The 10265-nt window shown below is 42.1% G+C and overlaps 1 pseudogene; it reads left to right on the top strand.

Annotated features, from left to right (window-relative positions):
- Positions 1-10265, top strand: part of LOC110324068 — a 106840-nt pseudogene that overhangs the window by 5148 nt on the left and 91427 nt on the right.

Raw genomic sequence — 10265 nt, 5'->3', positions numbered from 1 at the left:
GCCAGGGCCAAGAAGTGGGAGTGGGTGGGTAGGGGAGCAGGGGTTGGGGGAGGGTATAGGGAACTTTCAGGATAGCATTTGAAATGTAAATAAAGAAAATATCTAATAAAAAAAAAGTCTGAATGTACCTCCTAACAGAGCTTTTCCCACCTCACCTCTGCTGAGCACAGCCACCACCAAAGGAAACAGCAGCCATTGTGCCTCTTAACACTTGAGTCTCACAGAAAGCATTCCAGTACTTCAGCCACATTCTACTGGTCACATGGACTGCATGTGAAAAAGCCGCTATATGAGACAAAAATCCCAAGAGGGACAGGTCATTGGGGAGGCACTTTGCAACCACAAATATCACTTTTGTCAGCATCAGAAAACATTAAACATTGTGGATAAATTAGTAAAAATGCGTAAACTCCATACAATGAAAAGATAAAATATTGTGAAAATATTCTTAAAAAATGAAAGACAGAAATTAATGAAGGTATGTATGTATGTGTATCTCTGAGTGGTCTCTGTCAATACTGATATGTCAATCCTTTCCAGCAGGCAGCAATTCACTGTAATCTCAATCACAGAGCCAACAGGTCTTTTTAAAGCAAAAGTTGATGAGCCGATAATAAAATCTATATGTAAATGTTTTGGACTTAAAATAACTCAAATGGCTTTGAGAAAGAGTAACAAGCCTGGAGGACTGGGGCTATCTCCTCCTACACTACATCTTAAAATAATGTAAGAACTGCACTATTCCAAGATTTACTATAAAGCTACAGTAATAAGGACAGTGTGCTATTAACAGAGTGGAGACATATGGATCAATGGAACAGAATAAAGAGTCCAGAAATAAACCCACTCATCTATGGTCAATTGATTTTTGACAAAGATGCCCAGGCAATCCAATAGGAAAAGATTCCCAAAAAGCTGCTAGAACAATTGAATACCCACAAAGAAAAGAAATTAAACCTTGAAATTTGCCTTACACTAGAAACAGAAACGAACTTAAAATTGATCACATGACAAACTAGACTAAAAACTTGTAGAAGAAAACAGTAAAAAAAGTCTCTGCCCTTAATATAGACAAAGAATTCTTAATATCCAAAAGCATGTATTCAAAAGGAAAAAATTCTATAAATTGAAATAGCTCAAAATTAAAGCCCTTTATTCTTGAGATAGCATTTAAAAATAGAAATGAAGGCAAGCCATAGGCAGATATGTATGTATGTATGTATGTGTGTATATGTATGTCTGTGTATAGTACTTATCTGAAAAACTCTTACACTTTAATAATAAGATTAACACAATTAAATTAGGCCAAAATGTAGGGAGGTTCACATAAAATGAAATGCAGCTAGCAACTATGTAAGTAAAAATATTTCAACATTGTTGTACCAGGGAAAATGAAAATTTAAAAATATAGGTTCTTTGGAATGGGGAGACGGCTAAGTTTGGATCCCTGGTGTGTTCCCATGTATAAAGCTTGGAGTGGTGATGCATGTAGACTCAGAGGCAGGCGATTATTTGAGGCTTACTGACTAGCAAGCCTGCCCATACCAGTGAGCTCCAGATTCAGTAGAAGACATCGTCTCAAAGAATAACGTGGCTAACAATAGAAAAAGACATCTGACATCAATGTCTAACCTATACATATGAGCACATGTGTTCATATATACCAACATGCAATGCACATATATAATCATACAACTACAACTTCTCACTATCCCGTATTACAAGAGTTAAAACCTCAGCATTCAGGAGCCAAGGCAGAAGAATCCCCCATTTCAGGCCAGTCTGGGATTATGTAGTGTCCTTTTTAGAGTTTCCATTGCTGTAAAGAGACCCCATGACCAAGGTAACTCTTATAAAGGACAACATTTAATTGGGGTTGCCTTACAGGTTCTGAGGTTCAGTCCATTATCATCATGGTGAGAAGCATGGCTGCATCCAGGCAGGCATGGTGCTAAAGGAGCTGAGAGTTCTACCTCTTGCTCCAAAGGCAGAAGATGACAGGCACCTAAGAAGAGGGCCTCAAAGCCCACACCCAAAGTGGCACACTTCTTCCAATAAAGCCACACCTTGTAATAGTGCCACTCCCTGGGCCAAACACATTCAAACCACCACACACAGTAAATTTTAGGGCTGTCTGTGTGCCATAGCCAGATATTACTTCAAAGAAAAGGCATCGGGCTGGTGAGATGGCTCAGTGGGTAAGAGCACCCGACTGCTCTTCCAAAGGTCCGGAGTTCAAATCCCAGCAACCTCATGGTGGCTCATAACCATCCGTAACAAGATCTGACACACTCTTCTGGAGTGTCTGAAGACAGCTACAGTGTACTTACATATAATAAATAAATAAATAAATAAATAAATAAATAAATAAACATAAATATAAAAAATAAAAAAAAGAAAAGGCATCTACTTGTACATTAAAATATGTGATTCTAATCCCATGTCCTAATAGCAGAGTAACAGTTGTAGGTTCTCCCTTATAGCTTATGACCCTTCTAGCCACAGGTTCTTGGCTCTAATAATTGGTATGGGTTCCATCTTATGGAGTAGAACTTAACCACAATGAGAGAGAGTGGTTTGTTACTCTCATGGCATGCATGCCACTGCTGCACCAGTGGGCATATCTTGCCAAGCAGGTTGTTACCGTTCACAAGTGGGAAAGACTGGGGATCACTCTTCTCCTCCAGGTACATGCCTAGCACCGCTCAGCACTGTGAACACTAGCTAGTAAGGATGATGCTTCCAGGTCAATAGCTGCATCATTTCATCATGTTCTGTTGATTTAGGTGTGTGGGGTCTTTTCAGTAATAGTCTTACCATCATGCTCTGGAGGGTGACCAATATCAATATAATAGCTTGTAATATTACAAGAGGAAGTTAATTAAAGTTCAAGTAACTCAGTTGTTTTGCAGGGAAGCCAATTTAAACCTACTTCACACACATACACACACACACTTGTGTGTGAATATACACCTTCAAAAGTTAGGCGCCAATACTCTATACAAATCTTTTATCATCTAACTATTGTTTGAATAATGAATACTTAGGGTATTTCTAATATTTTTCCTTTATAAGTAAATTAATATATCTTTATTCTATCACTTAACTGGTACTTATATACACACTTGATCACTTTCTTCTAGGAAAAAAAAAGCATGTTTTATATATCACAGATTGTGTGGCTTAAAACAAAGACTTTCATGCCTCGATGTTTTGGAGACTAGAAGTTCAGGAAGTGAACCTCATATGTAGAGTTTAGACGTTGGTGTCAGATGTCTTTTTTGACTGTTAGCCACGTTTTTGTTTGTTTGTCTGTTTGTTTTGTTTTGAGGCATTGTTCTTTTTCTTTCCAGTGTCTTTCTTCAGCTTACAGGTCATCCCCGTGTCTGCCCACGCCCTCTCCTCTGTGTGAGTTCCCCGGATAGTTTCCTTTTCTTATAATGGCATCGTTCTTTTTAGAGTCCCACTCTTTTTGACTTAACTTAACCTTAATTACCTCTTCAAAGATCCCATCTCCAAATATAGTCACATTGGGAGTTAGGGCCCTGGGATATGAATTACAAGGGAACAAAATTCAACTTATGTAGAGGCTAGATAATAATTGTACAAGATGAAAGTGTACTTCGAATTCATGCAAAAATCATTTACTGGGCTTCTAGATATCAAGTAGCATACAGGCACATTTTCCTATGACCTTAGAGTACTTCCTGAACTAGCATGTGGCTCTTTATACAATTGGTATGGTTTATTGTATAAATTGAATTCCTATGAAAGAATCCAGAGCTGTGCTTTAACTACTTCTAGGCCTCAATTTACCACAAACCAAAAGGAAAGAAAAATGTTTTCAATGTATAAAAAAAAAAAAAAAAAGGACAGAGACATGTAGATCACAGAGGCCCCCCAAATGAATATGAAACATCCATTTTCTCCATCATCGGAACTCAAGAGGCCGGTCACTTCAGTGTAATATATTCAACCCATCAACTGTTTACTGAGCACCAATTATAACTAATAATCACTAAGCTGTCATTCACTAAGACAGAACAGAGTCGGGGTTAGAAGTGCAGGCTCTACCTTTGAAAGAATGAGGTCAAAATATATGGAACAATCTGTAAGATAATAAGTGATTTAAAAATAAGTTGAAAAGTCTTATGTTTCAAAGGGTACCATTTGTACAAAAAGAGGAAATGTGTGTGCTTTTTATGCATAGAACATCTCTGGAAGGATTTTTAAAAACTACGAAAAGTGGTGCTATTTTGGGCCATGGTGGAGTAATGCCGTCCCTGCCCTGAAAAAAGGGAAAAGGGAAAAGGAATAAAACATCAGCTAGTGTAGGACTGATCTTTGAGAGAAGAGAAATGAAGGCAGGGAATGTTGTAATAACCCCGGCTTACTATTTGCAAATGAGTTCCAGTCCACTATTCTGGAAGAACCAGGCTTGGTTAAGAAACTGTAACTGTTAAAAAGGACTTAAAAATGGCAAAATGTGCAGAACAGCATATCAGAAGGAAAATGCAACACATGGAAGAGGTTCCACAATTTTCAGAAGCATTGAGTCTACACTGACCCAGCACTCGGGATGCAGAGGCAGGTGGATCTCTGTGAATTTGAAGCCGGCCTGGTCTACAGAGCAAGTTCCAGGATAGCCAGGGCTGTTACACAGAGGAATCCTGTTTCAAATTTTAAAAAAAAAAGAAAAAAAAGAAAGAAACGTAAAAACAAACAAGCAAAAAAAGAAACGTGTGGTCCTGATTATGTCATTTAAATGTCTATAGCCAGTTTCTACTCGATATCACTTGGAGAATTCAGTAGCAATTATCAATGTCCAATTCATTCAGTACACGCAGCACGCAGAAAGAACATCGGAAACCATACCAAGAACTGGGCATTCAAACATGAGGTCCTTGCCTTCAAGAAGCTTATAACCCAGCAAAGGAGACAACCATGCAAAGCGGCATCCGCTAAAATAGAGATATTCCCAGGATTCTGCAAATGATGTACAGAGATCATTTAGGGAAGGAATTGACTGCGCATACAATAATTTAAGGAAGTGTTGCCCAAACAGGTTTGATAAATGGTGAGAGGGAAAAAAAATGTGTGCTGTGCAAAGACATGAGGAAGCATGGTGTGTTCCAAGGAGAACAGCCGTGATCAGTGACCAGAGGAGAAATGAGAAGATCATGTAGTATCTCCCATGTAGTGCCTAAGAATGTAATTCACAGACTGCTCATGGTGGGTTGCTCTATCAGCTTCACTTCTCATTGCTGTGACCAAATGCCTGACAGCGAGTTTGTTTTGGTTCACAGTTCAAGGATACAGTTCACAGTTCCACCATGATGAGGAAGTCATAGAAATCAGAGCTTGAGGCAGCTGGTCAGATTGCATATTCCATCAAGAAGCAGAGAGCAATGAATGTTGGGGTTTGGTATCTTCTCCCCTATATTCAGTTTGGTATCTGAGACCATAGTATGACTTACTGACAGGCTGGGTCTTACAACCTCACTCTAGGACATCTTCACAGACAATGCCTAGAGTCACTGTGCCTCCCTCCCCCAACACGCACATAGTGATTCTAAATTCCATTGAGTTGACAACTGACATGAACCATCACAGTTGTCATTCAAAGACTTTAATCCCTGGAAGAGATATGATAACATTTTGTGTGTGTGCGAAGAATGGATTAGAGGATTGGAAAGATAGTTTAGTTGATAAAGTCCTGGCCAAGCAAGCACGAGGAACTGAATCAGATACTCAACACCCAACTCGGAAATGGTTGGTACATACCTGCAATCCCAGCAGATAGAGATGGGAGGATCCCTGAGGCTTGCTGGCCAGCCAGTGTAGCTGAATTGATGAGCTGTGTGTTCAGCGAGAGTCCTTATCTCACAGAATAGGATACAGTGATTGCAGAAGACACCTCATGTCGACCTCTGGCCTCCATGTATACACATATGCTCACCTGTACCTATGCACATGTATGCATACATGCACACATGTATGCATGAGTATACATGTGTGCACATGCGCACGCGCACGCACATACGCACGCTCACACACACACACACACACACACACACACACACACACACGATTGAAAAGCAAGGCAGATAAAGATAGCCAATAGGAAAGATGTCAAAGTAATTTGTGCTTGAAACTGTGAGAAGTTGAATTAAGATATGTGAAATAGGGAGGGGTTTGTTGTTTTGTGTGTTTTGCCTGCATAGACACCTGTGTACCACATGTGTGAATCACACACAGTTGTAAGCTATAATGTCAGTACTGTCAACTGCTAAGCCATCTCTCCAGACCCCAAGAGGAAGGGGTTTCTTTTTTAAGCGGATTTTGAAGCTTTTGTGCTTGGTACCAGCAGAGGCCAGAAAAGAGCATCAGATCCCCTGGAACTGGAGTTACAGATGATTGTGTGCCATCCTGCGAGTGCTTGGAATCAAATCCAGGTCCTCTAGAAGAGCAGCTAGTACTCTAAACTTCTGAGCCATCTCTCCAGCCCCTGATTCTAACCACACCTGACACTCTTGGGCTTTTCAGTTACTTCATCTGAGCCCTTATTTGTTTTGATACTAGTTTGGGTTGGAGTTGATGCCAGTGTCAAGTAAAAAGTGTTTGATTGACGTAGAACCCTAAAGGTGAAAGATAGACTCCAGAATTCTCAAAGCAAATGTAGGACCCACCTCCCAACAGCCAATTCAGTCATGAGCTTATTGATAACCAACTGATGATATTACTGATACCATCTCCACTCAACAATTCCAACAGCTAGGGACCAAGTTTTCATCACATAAACCTCTGCATGGAAGCAAGGGAGAATACTTCAGACCACATCAACTTATTTACCACCTGTGTTGGTCAGGGTTCTCAAGAGGATCAGAACTGATATAAATGTGTGTGCATGTGTGCGCGCACATACTGTCCCATACTGTCGTGTGTGGCCTTAGAGGGCAAGGAACAATTAAGACAGGCAAGGTGTTTTAGGGGGCCAGTGCAGAGACGTATATTTTGGGACTAGAGGACATAGATACAGCACTGTGGTGAGGTCAGAGACATGCCCCTCCTTTATGGTCTCTAAAAATGTTCGGATTCTGGGGAAAACATAGCCAGCAATCAGATTGTCCTAGAGAAAAGAAAGAGCCCCTGTCCAAATGAAAGATGAAAGTGAGGACTTTGTTCTCTACACCCCCACAAACACCCCCACCCTCCCACAAATGATTGCATCTTCTTCCTAAACCTGGATCACTTCCAACACGTTCCTGTTTCTGTGGAGACCCAGGAGAGGGAGCCTCATCCTAGACGGGCACCTGCTCCAGGTGGAGCCTCCCAGCCTGTGAGAATGTCTGAACCACTAGGAAGAGGCAGGGGTGATATCTGAGTTCTCTGGCAGCCTCCCCTTTCAGTGCTTGCCTCTCAACACCTCCCAGCGGCAAGGGAGGGGCTGTGTCCCTGCTGCTGGAGTTAATTACTGTAATTATACCTGCTCCTTCTTCGGCTCTGGTTCCCTTTGTTCCCAGTTTCCTGCCCGCTCATTTGCAAATCTAATCGCTCTGTGGATTGATTTTGTTGGTTTTTTTTTTTTTTTAAATAGAGAATGGGATGGAGAGACAAAGATAGGGAGAAAAAAAAATGTGAGCGAGAAAAAGAAGGGCTTGGGAGTGGGCTAGAAAGGAGTATGGAGAGAATAGCCTAAGGGGAATGGTGAGAAAGAAGCAGGTGGGTGTCTGGAAGATTCAGGTGACAGAGCACCCCAGACTTGCCAACAGCCAAGGCCTATGAGGCAGAACCACGGGGAACAATGTCCCCAGGGATCTCTGATCTTGTCACTTAGTCTCCAGCTTCTCCCAGGACAAAGCAAGGGATGGGGTTTAGGAAATACCCTCAAAATGGTTGGGGTATCAGGTCTTTCTACAGCACACTGAGGTCATGAGCCCTAGCTACTGAATGAGAGAGGCCGCAAGACCAGGAAGGAAGCAGGAAGAGAACAGAGAGGTCATGGCAACTGGACAGAATTCTGCTCCTTAGCTTTCTCCCCTAAAGCGGACCTGGAAATCTTGCAGACCTTCCCCTGAAAAACAGGTCCCCCATTCTAAGGGGGACTTCCCTGTAACTAGAGAAAAAGAGTGTCTTTATCTTTTAAGACACAGGAAAAGGAAACGGCTGCTGAACAGGGCCACCTCAGTGCCCTGAGCTTGATCACCACTTCATTCTACCCTTTGTCCTCTCATCATGAGGCCAATGGCTATTCATAAAAGTACAGTTTCCTTAGACCTCCATTTCTGAATGCTCCTGTATTGTGGAAAGCTTACATTAAAAATAAATGCATAACTTTTTCTTCTGTTCATATGCCCTTGGTTATAGGTACATCAGTTCCGTGGGTAAGGAATTTTACACTAGCCTGAAACAAGTATCAGGAAACTGGAAAGAGCCCGTGCTTGTACAATACTGATAGGTATCCTGCTGCCTTGATCTCCCCAGGGATTTGTGAGATTTTTGACTCATCTAGGACTCCTGACCAGACACGCGGGCTTTGGTTGAATGAAAACAGAGATAGAGATTTGAACTCAGGGCAAGAAGGAAGCAGATGCGCAGTAAGACAGGAGTGGTGAGGCTTTCAGCTCCTACTCTATCCCATCTTCTAGACCCTTGAAAACCACCTGGTCCAGGACTTCACAAATATGCTCTAAGGGACCCCCGAGACTTCCTGAAGACCCCCCACCCCCGCTGGAAGACAGGTATGATGATACTCACCTGGAATCCTAGCTCTTGGGAGGCAGAGGCAGGCAGGTCTCTTCGAGTTCAAGGCAAACCTATTTTACAGAGTGAGTTCCTCTTGGACTGCTTGTATAGTAAGACCAAGACCCTGTCTCCAAAGTGGGAGGAGCTTCTGGGGAAGGAGATGGGGAGAAGCAAGTGAGCAGACATCCTACATACATGCCAAGATACCATCAATGGCCTTTCCTGGGTTCTGCCTAAATGTTTGTTTTAAAAATAATACAAACGGTTAAAAAAAATGAAAGAGGCCCTTCAATTAAAGATTAGAAAACAACTGATCCACTCCAAATCTGTCAAGGGAAACAGATCTAATGGCCTTGTGTCCCATACCATGCAACAGTCAGATCACACAGGCCTCTTATTTCCACTACCCATTACTACTTACTCGGAGCACCTGGGGAGAATGGAAGTTCCTGATTCTTCCTGGGTCCTGAGGAAAGAAGGCCAGTGTGCCTGATGTCACCATCTTCCCAGGAGTCCTTGGTGAACCCTTCAGTCCTCCAGCTGAGGAAGTGGTATGACAGAGATGGGGTTTCCAAAGTTAGTTGTTACTCCATTCCCATACCGTGTTTTTAGCACCTGGCCACCACAGTGGTCACCATGGTCACCATGAGGCAGAACTATTTCTTGACGCATGAAAGGACTGTATGGCTGCCACTGAGAGCAAGTATAGCAGGCACAATGGTCCTGGCTGTTCCCAGCCCCACTGTTATTCAGATTCTTTCCCCTGCACAACCAATTAATTCGCAAGAAAAGGTCAGAGTTCAGGGCAGTTTGGAAGCAGAGGTGGGGAATGGGAGTGGGTGTTGAGATCAGCCCACAAATCAACTCTTCTAGATGACAATTCCCTACACAGCATTCAGCCAGTGTTTACTGAGTACCTACCATGAGTCAGACACAGAACAGAGTCCCCGCCCCAGTGGAGCACAGTATAATTGGGGAGGCAGACACATCTAGATTCAGAAGTAATTATCATGCAATAAGTTAAGTTGATGTTAAAAATAAAAGTTTGGGGAGTACTTTGGAAACAAGGGTGTCAGCATCAAATGTTGAGTATCCTGGAATGGTTCTTCTCAGAGGTAAAAAAAAAAAAAAAGTTTCCCAGACTCTGGTTTTCAGTCTTGGGATTCAAATCCTTTGGTCCAAATCTATTTCTAAAAATGAAGACTATCACATGCCCTTGTGTGGAAACAATTAAGGGCTTCAGAAATGTCTTTGACACTTTTTGATAGCGGGGGCAGTGAAACAGGGTCTCTGTACCATTCAGACTAGTGGTAATGCTCCTGCCTCCTCCTGCCTAGGGCTGGCATTACAGATGTGAGCCACTACATACATCCAGCTTCATTTCATATTTTACACACAAAAGCATTAAGTGGTCTACCATAATCCATTCTCCAGAATAACACAACACTTGATTACTTTTTATGAGTGTGTGTGTGTATGTGTGTGTGTGTGTGTGTGTGTGTGTGTGTGTGTGTGTGTGT

The sequence above is a fragment of the Mus pahari genome, chromosome 7, assembly GCF_900095145.1.
Source record: "Mus pahari chromosome 7, PAHARI_EIJ_v1.1, whole genome shotgun sequence".
Taxonomy (NCBI): Eukaryota; Metazoa; Chordata; class Mammalia; order Rodentia; family Muridae; genus Mus; species Mus pahari.
Note: the sequence above shows the minus strand (reverse complement) of the source record. Positions and strands in the feature narration are given on the sequence as shown.